Below are 15,301 nucleotides of genomic sequence, written 5' to 3' on the forward strand. Positions count from 1 at the left end.
AGGAGTTGCTCTGCTGTCTTGGGGAAATCATAGAATCATAGAATCATTTAGGTTGGAAAAGACCTTTTAGATCATCCAGTCCAACCATTAACCTAACACTACCAAGTCCACACTAAACCAATTAAGGGTAGACTAGACTAAACCATGTCCGGAAGTGCCACGTCTACCCGTTTTTTGAATGCTTCCAGGGATGGTGACTCCACCACCTCTCTGGGCAGCCTGTTCCAATGCTTGACTACCCTTTCTGTGAAGAAATGTTTCCTAATATCCAATCTGACTGGGGGCTATTGGCAGGGTTGACTCATCAGATCTGGACAAGGGCCACCACGCTACATGAGGTCTTACCTGCTAGGAGGAGAGAAACTTGAGAGGTCTGGACTCTGGGGGACTAAGTGCCACTCTGAGCTTCTTTACACCCTGAGTGTTTGATGCCTTTCCCCTTCAAGTTATCACAGTGCACAATCCTGTGTGATACAAATTGCAGCAAAAACCTATTCAGGTTTGATTTATAAATGGCTCTGATTTGCCTCTGATTTAAGTTTGCTCTCTGGCAGCAGTCCAGGTCCAGACACTGGTTTGTAATGCTCATCACACTGTGAGAGAATGGGAAAAAGTGGATGAAAGATGAAAAACTGAAAGTGGAAAACAAACCAGCTATGCCATCCTAAAGGAGCAGAAAAAAAAGTAAGCTGAATGCTCAGAGAAGTGATCTACCATGAGAAAACACAGATCAGGGCAAAAGCTGGCTTTCATGTATCAATAGAGATATATGATGGAATGAAATGTATGATGTATGTGAAACTATCTATTGGCATAGTTTGGACATTGGATCTGATACATCAGCAGAACTTCGGCTGTGAAGTTACCGTGGTTTGGAAAGAGAAAGGTGATTTTACCTGTGCATCCTGTAATGCACATTACCGTGGCTCACCAAAGCACTGGGGTCTGAGCCCAAAGAAATGCAAAGATGACTGATATAGAGGAGCCCAGAATCAACTGAAAGATCCCAGCTGTTCTCTCAAGGGAGCACTTGTTGGATTTTGGAAGCCCTGTAAAATGTGTGTTTCTTTGGCTCAGCAAAGGTGTCTGAAATTTAGTAGTGATCATCTCTTCCCCCTTCAAACTGACACTTAATTGCCTCAATGGAAAAGCTGCTATTTGAGCCCCTTCCTGGCACAGTTTGCATCCTCCTGGGAAGGAGCAGCAGGCAGCAGTGGCTGCTCCTTCTCCATCAATATCAGGTATTCTGTGAGCCACAGAGAAAGCAAGAGGCCCCTCTGTGATGTGGTGTGTAACCAGGCCCTCGTATGGCAGCACCAGGATCCAGATCTCTAAGGAGCAGTCAAAAATTTCTTATGCGGTTGGTTCATTGCTACAGCCACAGCAGCCTGAAAAACACAGAAGCTTGTGTGCCCAGCAGCTTCTCTTGGTTACATCCATCAACAGATATCCTGCTTCCCTACAGACGTCACTGGTCTTACACAACGTGTCAAGTTTCAGGAGGAGGACTTCAGAGCAGCCTGCCTCAGCTGTCTGGGGAAGGCGGTGGGAGGCAGGGAAGGAGGAGCTCCTAGGAGATCCAGGCTTTACGACTGCATGGCAGATCAGACAGGGGAGGATGTGTGTGTGTCCCTCATAGCCCCAGCTATGGTGTTCTATCACTGAGGCATCACAGGAAACCTAACTGGGAAGCAGCTAAAGGGAGGTGAGAGGGATTCCAGCCTTAATCTGCTATTTCATGGGGTCAGTGTTGAGGAGACCGTGTGGGTCACACCAAGCACTGAGAGAGCAGCCGGGACATGGGAGGAACAGACAGTTCCACACTGAGTACCAGTAACAAGGGGGACTGTCTTCATCTTTTTGGCTTTCAAGCCATTTCCCCCTCACCCATAATGCCCAAAGGCATTTTCTGCTTTTCTCCAGTGCGGTTTGTATCTCAGCAGGGTACATGCTACAGAATTGCCTACATCTGTTTTGCTTTGGACCCAGAATGAAGAAAGCACAAGAATCTAGGACATACACGATTCTATAGTCTGATATTTTGGGTCACTCTCTCCATTCTGCAATATTCCCATTAGACCCCAATGTCTTTAAGAAGTGAGTACACACACAAAAAGATTCACATGTATGAAATTTTTCCAGATGTGTCTTCTAAGTGCATCCTTTCTCTCTTTCCCCTTGCCTTTCATTAGGCCATGGCAACACCCAACATTCTTTTGTTGCTTGGTGACATTAGCACAGTCATCAGCAAATTTAATGTTCCATCGTCTCCTTCCACCACTGAAGGTAGTATTTGAAGTTAGTCCTAAGAGGCACCAGCAAGAAAGTGTCACTGCTGAGAATGTGATGAAGTCTATAGAGGAACATAAGGCTCTTCTGCTATTTAAAAAGGAAACTCTTGAGAATAGTTTAAGATGCCATGATCTGTATTTTCAGACTGTGGAGTGACAGGCCTAAAGAAAAGCATATCAAGACCCTCCTTATTTCTTTATTTAATGAGGTATGGGGTTTAGCTGAGGAATTTAAATGATTGACTGCTAAGTATTTGGAATTCTTGAGGGTCATAAAGATCAAGGCAAATGGATCAGTCCAAAATAATTAATTTTGACACTGTGACAACTGCTAGCTCTTTTTTTCCCTAAACAAACTATGAATATTTTTTCTCTTCTTGAAATACTGAAGTAAAAGGAGTCTTGTTTTCCAAGGAACTGCAATATTAATTGTTCCTATATTTGACACAAGCAGTTACAGACAGATGTAGCTGTTCTATTTCTAAAAGAAAGAAAACATTGGAAAACAGCAATTTCTTAATTTCATGATTCATTCATTCATCAGCTGGTCCTTTGGCACTTTTTCTTAATTAATAGAGTTGTTATGAGACAAAGCAGCAAGAGAGACACATTAAGCAAGGAGAAAAAAATCCATTGAGAAATAAATGTTTTATATTTAATTACAACAGTCATACAGTGAGCATATGTGCTATGCCACATCTCAAGCAGAATCAGCGCATCATTGTGTCCTTGAAGAAGTGACCTTCAGAAAGAGCAATTAGCTTTTTAACACTTTTTCTTTTCTCTTACTAGTAGTGTTTCTGATAAAACAAGATAGTTTAACAGTTTAATTTTGTCTTCTTCCAGAACACAGATTTGCCATGTTTACATTTTCAAACATACAACCTCAGGGGCTGGGAATACAACAGTGCTGAGGGTCCCAGCTTGAAAGGCATCTCAGGACAAAGTGCACAGAGAACAACTCCAGATGAAGCACCAGCAGCCATCCTGTAGTTAATGGCACATGCCTTCTGCATGGCTTCACACAAGACCCTCAGCCACATGGTGCCTTGGTCTCCCCAGAGGAGAATTGAGAGTAACATTGTGTTACAGAACCTAGGTCTAATGTGGAGATGCTTACTAGAGAGACACCTAAACAAAATAATATTATTTTGTTAGATGCATATTCGAGCAGACTTCACTTTAAAGGAGGAGAAGGCAGTGCATGTTTTCCCTAAGACCTGAGCCTGCATTTGAGCCCTGAAAGCTCAGCTTGGAGCCAGCTCTCTTCTCCTGCCAGACTCCAGCTGTGTCGGAAAGAGCTCATGGCTGGATATGAAGCAGGCTACACACTGATATGAGAGAGGGCAGCTTCCCAAAATCACTGCTACTCTAGATATTATTTTTAGTCTCTTGATCTCCAAGAAACACTATGGCTCAGGGATGATGCTTAAGAGTTAAGGGCGGGGCGGGGGGGGGGTAAGAAAGGGCATACAAGCAAGCAAACTTCATGCTGGAAACCAGCACTTGTTCATGCGAGTACCTGCTCACCTACTTCTATGGCTTGAGTTGTTTTTTGCCTCTCCTGTTTGGGGCCATCTGAACAAAGGTAAACCCCAGGCAGTGAATTATGCTGTATTCAGAGGATTGGAGGTGCCCTGGTCACCACAGTATCTGAAGAACAGCCACCTAGCTCCCTGGCGAATTTGCCTAATGTTAGCCAATTCAGGATCAGCAAGTTACTTTTCAGGACACCATTTCTGGGAGATTCTTCTCCCCTGACCTTTGTTCTGCTGCTTCCTCCCTTTTTCCATCTGTAGGAACACCTGCAACAATATAGAAAAAAAAAAAATCAATTTTAAAGTTGTTTCCCTGAGCCATAAGGGTGATCGTATCAGCCTGCCTTGATATGGTGCAGAAGTCTTGAGTGACCATCACAAATGAGACAACATGACAGAGGCAACGGTCCAGCAGGGCTGAGGGTCTGTGAAGAGCCTGCAGGGAGCAGGGCAACAGGATTCTGTTTTGTCCAGGACCCACCCTTCTGAGAAAAGTTTTATAGTAACATATTGGCTCCCTGTTCAAGTGCTGGTCTGGCCATTGCCACTGTCATGAAGATCAAGAGCCAGAGCTGCTAACATCCAGAATTAACACTGGGTAGGGGTTATTTTGGCTCTGTAACAACCTTTTCTTTCCACCTCATGTACCCAGTTTTCTCTGTTGCCTTAGCAAATAGTAGACCAACCCTGGCAGAGCTGAGCACCATCATGTCCCAACACCAGTGGGTAGGAGGCTGCAACTGCAAATTACTGCTTGTTCCTGTGGAAATGAAATCCATGAATCATCTTCAGCTCTAACACTGCATTGCACTTTTACTCTTGCACGCTCTTTCGTACCTAAGAGGCGAGAAATGCAGCTGCCATGGGTAAGACCAGTGTGCCAGAGCCCAGGAGAGCTGCCCGAGGCCCCAGGTTGAGATGGGAGTGGGAGGGAGAGGGCTGGGGAACAGTGAGCAGACAGTGCCAGGCCATCGCAGCGGAGGGGAAACTGGTGGCACGGGGCCAGCCGCTGGCAGGGGAATCAGGTGGATGATTTCCTGAGCTATTCCCTGAAGAGTAAAGAAATCTGCTTTGCCTCCTAGTGAGAAAAGCCCCTGGCTTATTCTTAGCAGCCAGCTCTCTCTCAAGCACAGCAGAGAGAGACAGGAGCCTTCTTTCCAGGAGACTGATCATACCCTCAGGTACTCCACTGGGAGAGAAAGGACACTCTAGCCTCAGCTGCTGCATCTCCTTGTTCAGGAACCGAATGCCAGGTCCAGGTTTGAGTTGGTAGAGACCCACTCAGGCCTGTGAAGGATGTGTGCTAGGGCAGTTGCCTTGCTGGAGAAAGAAAAAAAGAACTGCTATAAATGCGTATATTTTTGTAGAAAACTGTCAGCAGGAAAACAATGGTGTATAACTTTGGGGGGAACATGCTCATGGAGAGTGTGATGGCTCATTTCTCAGCCGCATCAGCCAGGCCACATTAAATTGGACACCAGCAGGAGGTGCAACCCATCCACCCTGCTGTAAATCAACCCCATAATGCTCTCTTCTGCACTGACTTGTCTGACTTCAGTTACGAGAGGGATATTTCCACTTGAAAGAGGATCCCAGTGCCACTGTGAATGTATTTATTGATCCATCTTTGGATTTCCTGCTTTCCCCCTGCTCTTATCCTTACAGCTGTAAACTAACCTTGATTTTTCTCCAGGAGGATTCTTTGTCCCAGTGTATGGCTGTCCCTTCAGCTGTGCTCAGCTGTCACTCACAGCGGTCACAAGGACTTGCTGAGTCCATCACCCGGACCACTAGGTAGAAATACTGGACATTACAGTTGCTCTATGGAGGCAGTAAGCCAAAGGCTTTGCCTTTCCTGGTGCAGGATGCAGTGGGCTACCACTGATCTTGCATCAGGAGGGAGGGGAGAGCAGGAGTCTAGTTGCAGGGAGGTTGTTTTGGGCTTTTGGGTTGCACCAGGACACCTGGGCTGTGGCAGCCTGAGAGTTTTGCTGTGGTCTCTGTGCTTCACACAGGTCTCCTTCATGCCTCGAGCAGACACATCTCTCTCCTCCCAGGTGCTCTTGCTGCCTATGGTGCCTCGGTCGTGCAAGGCTCTCACAGCTGCTTCTCCCCACCATCAACACAAGACTCTTCTACCCACCTTGCTTACTTCGCTGCATGTTGTTTGTTTTATGGGCTACCATGAGGCTGAGGAAGAGTTCAGCACTCTGCTTTCTGTGTCAGGTGTGGAAGGCAGAACTCAGCTGCTCAGTAAGGGAAGATGAAAGCCACGGTGGGCAGCATGTAAGTAAAGACACACACGCTCACGCAAGCCTACCTGAGGCTCTATCAGACATGGTGCTTGTACAGAGGAAAGAAAAAGAGAGAGACCTTGTCTCCACAAAGTCGTGCTCCTTTACTGCTGAAAAAGAAGAAACTGTTCTTCTCTTTGGCTTTTCATGCTTTTCACTTTCTGCCCTGTTGCAGTGCAGCATTGACAAATGCTATCTGCAAAAAGGAAACCTCAATAGAAAGCCATTAGGAAGAGGCCTTCCAGTTAGTGCTTTCCCCTTTCTTTACAACTCCAGCTTCATACAGTGGTCTCCCCACTCTGTGTTTAAAGCTGTATCTGCCTGTAACTCACCCACAACACAGAGCACTAGACCTCCCTCCACGAAGCACATGCACTGGCAGATAATCCAGATCAGTTTACCTCTGTGTACCTGGCAGCACGCTACTGTGCAGTGACCAAATATCAGAAGAGTTTGTGGTTGATTAGGATCAGATTAATCCCTGCTGACTGCCTGTGTCTGTGTAAAAAGGGCACTAGAGGTTAGAAAGTATTAAGTACCTTAAACGTCTACTTGCATAATGTAAAAACCTACCGAAGATCCAGACTTTGTGCTTGAAAGTGTTATATGAAATTATTTACCCCTAGAGGCATTTAAACATGCATCTTATCCTATCAAAGCAAGAAAATCCATTAAAAATTTTCCAGGAGGAAATGTAACAAGTATTTGGCCATGGAAAATAATAAACCAGCAGCACAATGGTGACAAGACATCTACAAAAAAAAGGCCTTAGAGATTCTGAACGTTATTTCCAACCTCTAAGAATTTAGTTCAGCATATGAAGTATAATTTTTATAGCTGCAATAAAGCTTTTTCTGGGATACAATTGTACCTAGTTTTCCATTTTATTAGTTCCTATTTATCATAAAAATACAACAGCTCATAATTAGATAGCCTCATATTTACACCCAGTCTATGGCACTCCCCATGGAGCCCAGGGGGCTTCACAGAAAAGACACATTTCCTTCCTTTTATATGTTCAAATTATTTAATGCATTCCTGACACTAAAATGTAGATTATATTTTGTTGAGATACTTAGCTATCCCTAAGCATGTGAGTGGTTATTGGACATGTCGAAATATGGAGAACTTTTGTACTTTTCTCTTAATTTTAAATGTAATCATATTTTTAAATGAGGAAGGATCTTGAGGTTAGTTTGAAAAGCTGAGCAGTTATATAAATGGAGATAATAGTAGGAAGATTTTTAGAGGCAAGACAGACTAATAAAGGATCTACAGGTCTGTGAGAAAATGTCAAATTTGCACACATCTTCGCATACGCTGATAGACCATCGGGCCTTTTTTCTTTCTCATTTTTTGTTACTGGCACATTTATATAAGTATTAGGGACATTTATATAATAACAGGATATTAGCTCCTTTTGAGGTCATCTGTTCTTGTGACTTATTCCCCATTTACAGTCATAAGCTTCTCATTGTGATATCACCTTGGCGGCCGCAGCGGTACCTGTGATGTCACCAAAAGAGATTATGACCTGAAGTGGGGAGTAAGCTGCAAGAGCAGATCAAGTCTAAAGAATAAAGGGTTTGTTTTGCCCTGCTAGCAGAGGGAAAAGGAAGCACCCCACCCACCCTTTCTCCTACGCCTGTCATGGGGGAGCAGGAACATTTTTCCATGCAGTGCTGGCTGGTAGTGCAAGGACCCCTTGCTGCTGCCACCAAAACCCACCAAGACTCTGCTGGGAGGTCCAGTGGAGCGAGGCTGGCAAGGGAGCTGGATCCTGGATCAGGCCCTCCAGAGCTGGGACCCCCACCTGCACTGCTGCTCTTCAATGCTGCCATGCCAGCATTGGGATGGCACAAATACAGAAATCTGCCTAGGAAAGAGGTGGACAAGATTGTCAGGAGAAATACCTGACATACAGGGACATCTGTGAAGTACATCTGAGCTTTCCCACAGCTATTAATGTATGGGGAACTCTGGTGAAGAAACATTGAATGCCAGGGAGGAAACTCCTCCAGGGAGGAAGATTGGGGCTGGCTGGGTAGGAGGGTTTGGTTAGCTTGGGTGAACTTTGGTGCAGCAAAGCGGGTGCATGAGAAAGTATGTGCAACATGTACAAATACGTACAACCTTGCTTCACTGCCCAGCTGAGGGGTATATCACAAGCTGAGGTGAGAGAGTAGGATACCAGCTTGCTGTGAAATTGCAGCAAGCACAGGGAGGCACACACGAAAGCCTCAAGGGGACATGTTGCTGATGTGCTGCTCCTGCTGTGCAGGTCCAGCAGCCCCAGAGGTCGGTCAAATGTTGCTCACTTGGGTCCAGTTGGTTTTCTGACCTTATCACCAGGCTGAAGGGAAGGTATCTGTGGGATGACAGGCAGGATAGAAAAGCTGTGGCTCAGTACTAAGCCAGTTTGACAATGTGGTTTTCAACATGGATCCACCTGGTCAGTTCAGGCCACAGGAGAGGCAAAACCACAGCTGATGAACTGGTCTATGCCGAGCTGCCCTGTAAATAATTTTCTTCCATGGTACTCACTCTGGAAGTTCCCATTTGATCTCACCTCTCTCACCTACTCAACCAAATCCCTCTTTCTGAAAACCAGGCTTCTTATGGGAAGTCAGCTCTGCAACTTCATAAACTTCTTCATGTTTTCATCTTCTGTTTGGTTCCCTGTCATTTCAGCCAGATCAGTAGCAGAAATTGTAGTTGGCAACATGCTCATATGAGGACTTCTTCCAATGTCATTTACTTGGCATCATTTATTTGGCACTGTAGGAGACTGTGATAGTCAGTTAGATAAGCATTCAGAGGGTATCTGAATTAAAATCAGCTTTTAACATACTTTATATTCCCTGTCAACAGTAAATGTATTTAAATTGTCAGTTCATGTAGTCATCTGGGAGGAAAATATGCTGCCACCGTGTTGCTCCTCACCTCTACTTTTGGCTCACCAGCGTGTCTTGTCTGAGTACGAATTTCCACCAGGCCCCATGCAGGGTACTGACTCTCTCCCAGAAGCATTTTAAATCTGCAGATACTAAAAGGGTGACTTCTGGGGGCAGAGGTGGCATTTCACAGACCGGCAAGTCAATTCTGAACGTGCTGATTGCAGCACCTCTGAGCTACTGGAGGCAGCAAAGTAGCTGATCTGTGACAGCAGCCACCGCAGGTCAGCTGTGCACTCAGGAAGGGTCTTATCATATATTCAGAGTCCACAGGGAAGATGCTTTGCTGCTAAGATCTTCATATAACACTGCAGGAAATATATACACAGCTGAGATTATCTCTTTGGAGCTCATGCATTGTTTTTCCCGGAGTTTCTTAAGCCATCTTCCCCTATGAGACACGCATAGGAGAACTACTTGGATTACAGTAAGGATGTACAAAATCTTTACTCTCTCCTCAATCAGCTTTTATTCCTTTTTGTTTAAATTCAAGTAAGTTTCAGCAACCTAAAAAAAGGAGTGATCTTGTCCTTGTGGTTTTGCAGACCTTTTGAATTCTGTCTATTGAAAACCATGTAACGAGACCAATCACCGTCGGTTAGAAGACTGACCTGATTTGGGCTCTTATTCAGCGCACACTTCTGCATGTGGAAACATGCTGCTTCATCAGTGTTATGATGTTAACCTCATTCTGTGAAAGAGGAACTCCTGTTTGCTTTGCTTTGCTTTCCACCAGAGAAAGGCACTATTCTGCCCACTCCGGAAGACATCACACCACACATTAGAAATACCTACACTGCAACTTGAAAAATGAGTTGAGTCCAGCACTCACACCTCTTCACAAGCTCACACCACTTGTTAACTTACTGCCTGGCTAAGTTTTGGGTTGCTCCCACTATCTCTCTCCAAAACTGCCCCTGGGTACAGTTCTGGGCTTGTTTATTGCAGAACTCATCCCAAAAGCCCCCATGGCAGTGCCTGCCCCAAGCCTGGGTCGCACACCGTCCTCCAACACCAGCCCATCAGCCCTTGCATCCCCAAGGGCACCCATGTGCCCTTGGACATCCCACAGGGCAGGAAACACTGATCCCCTGTGTGAGGCTGTAAAATCACTTCTCTGTTATTCCACTTGCAGTATTAGAGATACAGGAAAATGAACCCACAGAAATGTGATATTCATGGTTTAGAGCCACAGTGGCTGAACAGGACCGAGAGCTAAGTGCTGTGCAGCTTGGTCACAGCCAGCCTGTGCCACTGCCCCTCTGCTATCGAGCCTGCAGCCATGGGCAGAGAGGCTACCTCCAGCTGTGAGAGCTGCCAAAAAGCCTTTATCACTGCTAACAGTGCTCCTTTCCACCTGGAGCTGGGCAGGAGGGTGTGAGTGGGGCAGTCCTCTCTGCCAGTTTTCTACTCCCCGTCTGCACTGTGCAGGGATGGGAGCCAGGACCTGCTTCAACCCACGTGCAAAGAAAATGATCTAAGTCTGGAGTTGCAACAGGGCTCCTTGTTAGACCCAGCATCTGGGGGCTCCTGCAGGACGGAGCCCCTTTGTGGGGCTTTGCACCATGTGTCTTCCCTCCTGGGTCCTGGTGAGACAGGCACTGGCACTGAGGTCATCTGCTCAGCGAGGCCATGCCCTGCGGAGGGGTTTGCTGCTGTGCCAGCACGTGGAGTTTGGTCTGAGATGCCATCACAGGGTCAGCTGGCTGTTTTTTCTTTTAATAAAGCCCCACAGAAATTATTCATTTCACTGGACTTCTCCTTTGAAGGTGATCCTCTACAGTGGTCATCCTTTGAAAAGCCAGATTTTGTCCTCACACCCCAGTGGGAGGCAGAGGTAGTGATGGCTTTTACATGGCATGTGGATAGCAGTAAGCAAATTCACTTGAACTTGCTTGGCTGGGTGTTTCATGGTTCCACAGCCAACTGCCTCCCTGCAGAATAAGCTCTGTATCAAATGATGACGCACATTTTTCTTACCCTGAAATTCAGCAGAACCTTCTTCCTGATTGAGCAAATGTGTTGGTATGTTGCAGTACGGGCTCTCTCCTGGAGGAGAGATGTAAGCAGGAAGGATGTTGGTTTAATTTAATTTCCCCAGGGTTATATATCTTAAAGAGAGCAAGCACACAAAAAACAGATGCAGATAGAAGGTTAAATTATGTTCTTATTTATGAAGGGGTAAATGTACAGTAATCCTGCTGATAACAGGGTTGTGCTAGAGTGAAAGGAAGATTGCTGGAGAGCAACCTGACACAGGAAAGTAAACAAGAGGGTTCTGAAGAGGAAAAAACCTGTTTCTCACATGGTTCTCTCACCTTTTTCTCTTCCAAGCCTTTCCCCGGGCTAAATTCTGCTCCAGATTTCTGTGTAAAGTCTGTGCATCAGGAGCTCAAACTAGCCAGAGCCCAAAAGCAGAACTGGTCCCCCTTTCCTCTCAGCAGCCACACCAAACTAGGGCTCAGTTTTCTTAGTACACAGCTTAACAAATCAGAGAAAACTCCAGTCTCCTGGGAGAAATATTTTTGGGGAAAAAAGGCTTCCAAAGAAATCTCCCTCTGCCCACAGTGCCTGTGCGGGCTGTACCTTTCCCTCTGGTTTCTCATTTCAGTCCTGTGACTTTTAGCTGCTTCCAGGGCTGAACAAGCTCCTCACCTTCCTCCCCAGTGCTACCGCCATGGAGGCTGGACCCTGAGTCTGTTTTCCACAGTCAGGGAGCACCCTGGCCCCCGGAGCAGCCTCCCAGCCCATACTCCCCCAGCAGCTCCCCATTTGCTCCAGGACCCAAGTTGATGTCAACGGTTTGCATTCACTCTCCTGTACCTGAGAGCAGAATCTGGCCCATGAAGACCTTGAAGATGAATTTCTGGAGAACAGCCAGCTGTCTCTGACCACTTCTCTTTCCCTTGCCTCTCCTTTCTACTCTTGCATGTTTTTCATACCAGCCATTGCAGAGCCACCTATGTTGGTGTCTGTCAGTGCTGAGCCATGGGGGATGCTTCAGCAGTTTGTCCCCTTGCCCACCACTATGGTCGCAAAGGAGAAGATCGAGGGCCTGTATGCTAACAGTGCTGGCACACCACAGATGCAGACAGGATCTAATCCATCAGTCAAAGCAGCCACCACCTGCTGCTTCTCTCCAGCGCTTCCCACCAGTTCTGCTCCCGGTTGGGGGGCTTGCTTACATATGAGGAAGCTCTTTGCTCTTTTTTGTCTCAAGGAGTGGTGGTTTTCTCTGCTCAGTGAGGGGACAGAGAGGTTGGGCTCCCCTGAAGCCCTCAGAGCAGCTCCTGTAGATGCCCAGAGGAGCTCCACGGAGGCACAGCACTGTGTGCTCCAGCCTCCTACCCGCACACTGCTGTGCCATATTTTCTCCAGACGTCCCTGTTTTGTGCCTTTCCTCACTTCCCTCACAGGCAGTCTAAGTTATCTCAATGTCAAGAAGCATTTCTCAAAATACAACTTCTACCTCTGCCTCTTTCTGTCTTCAAAGAGTTATCTTGGGGACCAATCAATTGCATTCCTTTTTAAAAGCTTTTCCAGCATTTTAAAAATAACATGATTGCCAGCAAATTTATCAGTACTTTACTCCGTACCTTGTGATACGTATCCAGATTAAGACTCGAAGAAGGATGTGATGTCTAAACTAGGACACAGGCAAGTTTAAAGACTCTTTAAAAAAATCCTAAAAAAGAGTCAGAAACTCCCTTTCTCCACAGCAGCCCAATCCTAAAGCTTCTGTAGGTCCAGGACACTTCTCTTTTTGACCTGGAATTTCTTTAATTGGCCGATTTGGTTTGCAGTCCCTGGGTTATGCCCCAGACTACCCTCACTTGGACAGCACAGCTCATGGCTCCCCAGGCTCACTTGGCAAACTCAGTTTTCAGACTCACCCCCACTTGGCACCAGCTTCTCCTCAGACACCCAGTTCTCAGCTTTGGGTCCCACTTTGGGGAATAGAAACTTAAAACTTAGGCTGCTAAACTGAAGGGGCATGAGGTTTTTGGATCTGGCCTTGATTGTGATAAATGTTCATACACTCCCCTCCAGTATTTTATCACTTGTTTCTTAGCCACAGCTAGTTTTACTGACTCTTCCTTCTTTCTTACTTTACTGCCTTTTATCCTTCTGATCATTCACTAATGGATTTTCTTTTTTATTCATTATATGTAAAGCTCATTTCTTATTCCCCATGGCTGCTTTGAACAGCATTGATTCATTTTTAGTTTTCTTAGGTCCTCTTTCCTTGTCTGCAAACACTGCTTTTGCTGCTAAGATTCCTCCATAGTTTTCCTTTCCTAAATCAGGTGCAAACAGGGAGGGTTTGAAACAAACACCCCAATTTCTACATCCCCTCTGTGATGAGACACGAGCCAGAATGGTTTTATTCCTCTTTCCCACAGAAACAATGCTGTCCTACATCACATTTATACTGGGTCCACTTTTCAATTACATCTTCCATAGGTACTTACCCCAAATCTGAATAGCAACATTGGCTTCATTTTTTGCCAGGTGGGAACCAAATGTCAATTTTTGAGAGTAATATCTAAAACCTTCATGGGAACCCTCTCCTTCTTCTAAATCTTAATAAATTCACAGGAGAGTATCAGGCGGGGCACAGAGGAGATGTCTTATCAGGTCTGGAGCCTCTGGGAACATCACATCAAATCCAGCTGTATAGACCTCACCAGTGACCAGAGTTAATTTATCTATCAACAGCCCTGAGCCTTTTGAGAAGTCCCTTGGTGGCCTCCGCTTCATTCCATCTGAATACATCTCCAGTCCAGTGGACACTATTCATAATAACTTGAGCAGAGAGGTCCTCATTCAGCAAAACTCTTAAACCTAAATGTAATTTTCAGCGTTAAGGATACTGCCATTGAAACACATGGCAAAGGCTACATCCCTGCCTGTTGCAGTAGACTAGGACTGGCCAAACTCTTTCCCTTCATCCATCCCAGCAGGAATGTGGTCTAAACCCCAGGATCCTGAGACAGATCCCAGTATCAATGTCAGTTCTGTCATCTTCTCAAAAGAGCAGAAAGAGAGGAACAGCACAACTGCAAACGAAGGGAGGCGCATTGCTTCATACTCATTTGGACCCTAATTCAATTGCGCGGCTGCTCCTTCCCTGGTAAGGATGAAACAGTAGCACATAAACACTATTACTTGATTTTAATGACTTTTTTCCCCGTGTTTTCTTTCTCAGCTGCAACAGGAACGTACATTGTAAAATAGCTTAAGTGTATATATAATGTCAAACTCCATGAAGATCAGTAAGCTGCTGTTTTACACACATTTTTAAGCTAAAACCTTGCTTGCCTTAGGTGCCATTGTGAAGCTGTGACCTGAACCTGTGAATATGATGGACAGGATTTGATCCTGTCACATGAAGAAAGCCATAAACAGCCGAAACTGCTTTTAAAGCAGTCACAACCACAGCTCTTCTGCTTCTGGTTCATTCAAAGTGATCCCTTCCTCATTAGATCTCCTTCAAGTGCACTGCTTTGTGGTTTCTTTCCTCCCGGAAACTAAAGAGTGAATGAAAATCTTGCTGTTTGGGATGGCATTAAAAAAAATAATGGCAAATAAAGACATTTTAATTGCATGGGATTTCTGAATAAGGTTTCAAAGTGGGGGAAAAAAATAGCTGTGTGCCTGGTACACAGAGAGCCCTTTCTCTTCCCCTTTGTGGCAGAGGAATCAATGGAATTCATATAAAAGGAGGGGGGTGGGAAGAGAGATAGGAGATGCCTTGCTTGGTACCAGCAGGTCACAAGCCTCATGAGGCTCAAGCAGGGCTTGCGAGGAGGTTGCTGACTCTATCTCCATGTGTACTTTTTTGTTCCTTGCCTTGGATTTGCTGGTCAGTGGCATGCTGCTTTGCCTGGCTCTCCATAGAGCTTGTAGCCTACAGGAATTTGGACAGAGTGGTACAGACATCGCCGACAGAGACTCTGATCACTGACTATCCCTTTAAATGCAGTCTCATGACTTAGTCTTTACTCCACTACCTATTAAAGAAGGAGACAAGACGTACATAGACAGCTTCCATTCAGACACCCAGAAGGACACAGAAAGGCAAGACAATTTAACAGAGCTAACTGTGAGTAAATACAAGGCATTAGAGGTGCTCTCTAGAGCAAAGGGCATGGAGAAAGATTTGTAGGAAATCCTGAAGTGAAAGAAGGTGCAGTATTTTTTAAAATATAATTACGTACAAT

Source organism: Pelecanus crispus, chromosome 1 (genome assembly GCF_030463565.1).
Source record: "Pelecanus crispus isolate bPelCri1 chromosome 1, bPelCri1.pri, whole genome shotgun sequence".
NCBI lineage: Eukaryota > Metazoa > Chordata > Aves > Pelecaniformes > Pelecanidae > Pelecanus > Pelecanus crispus.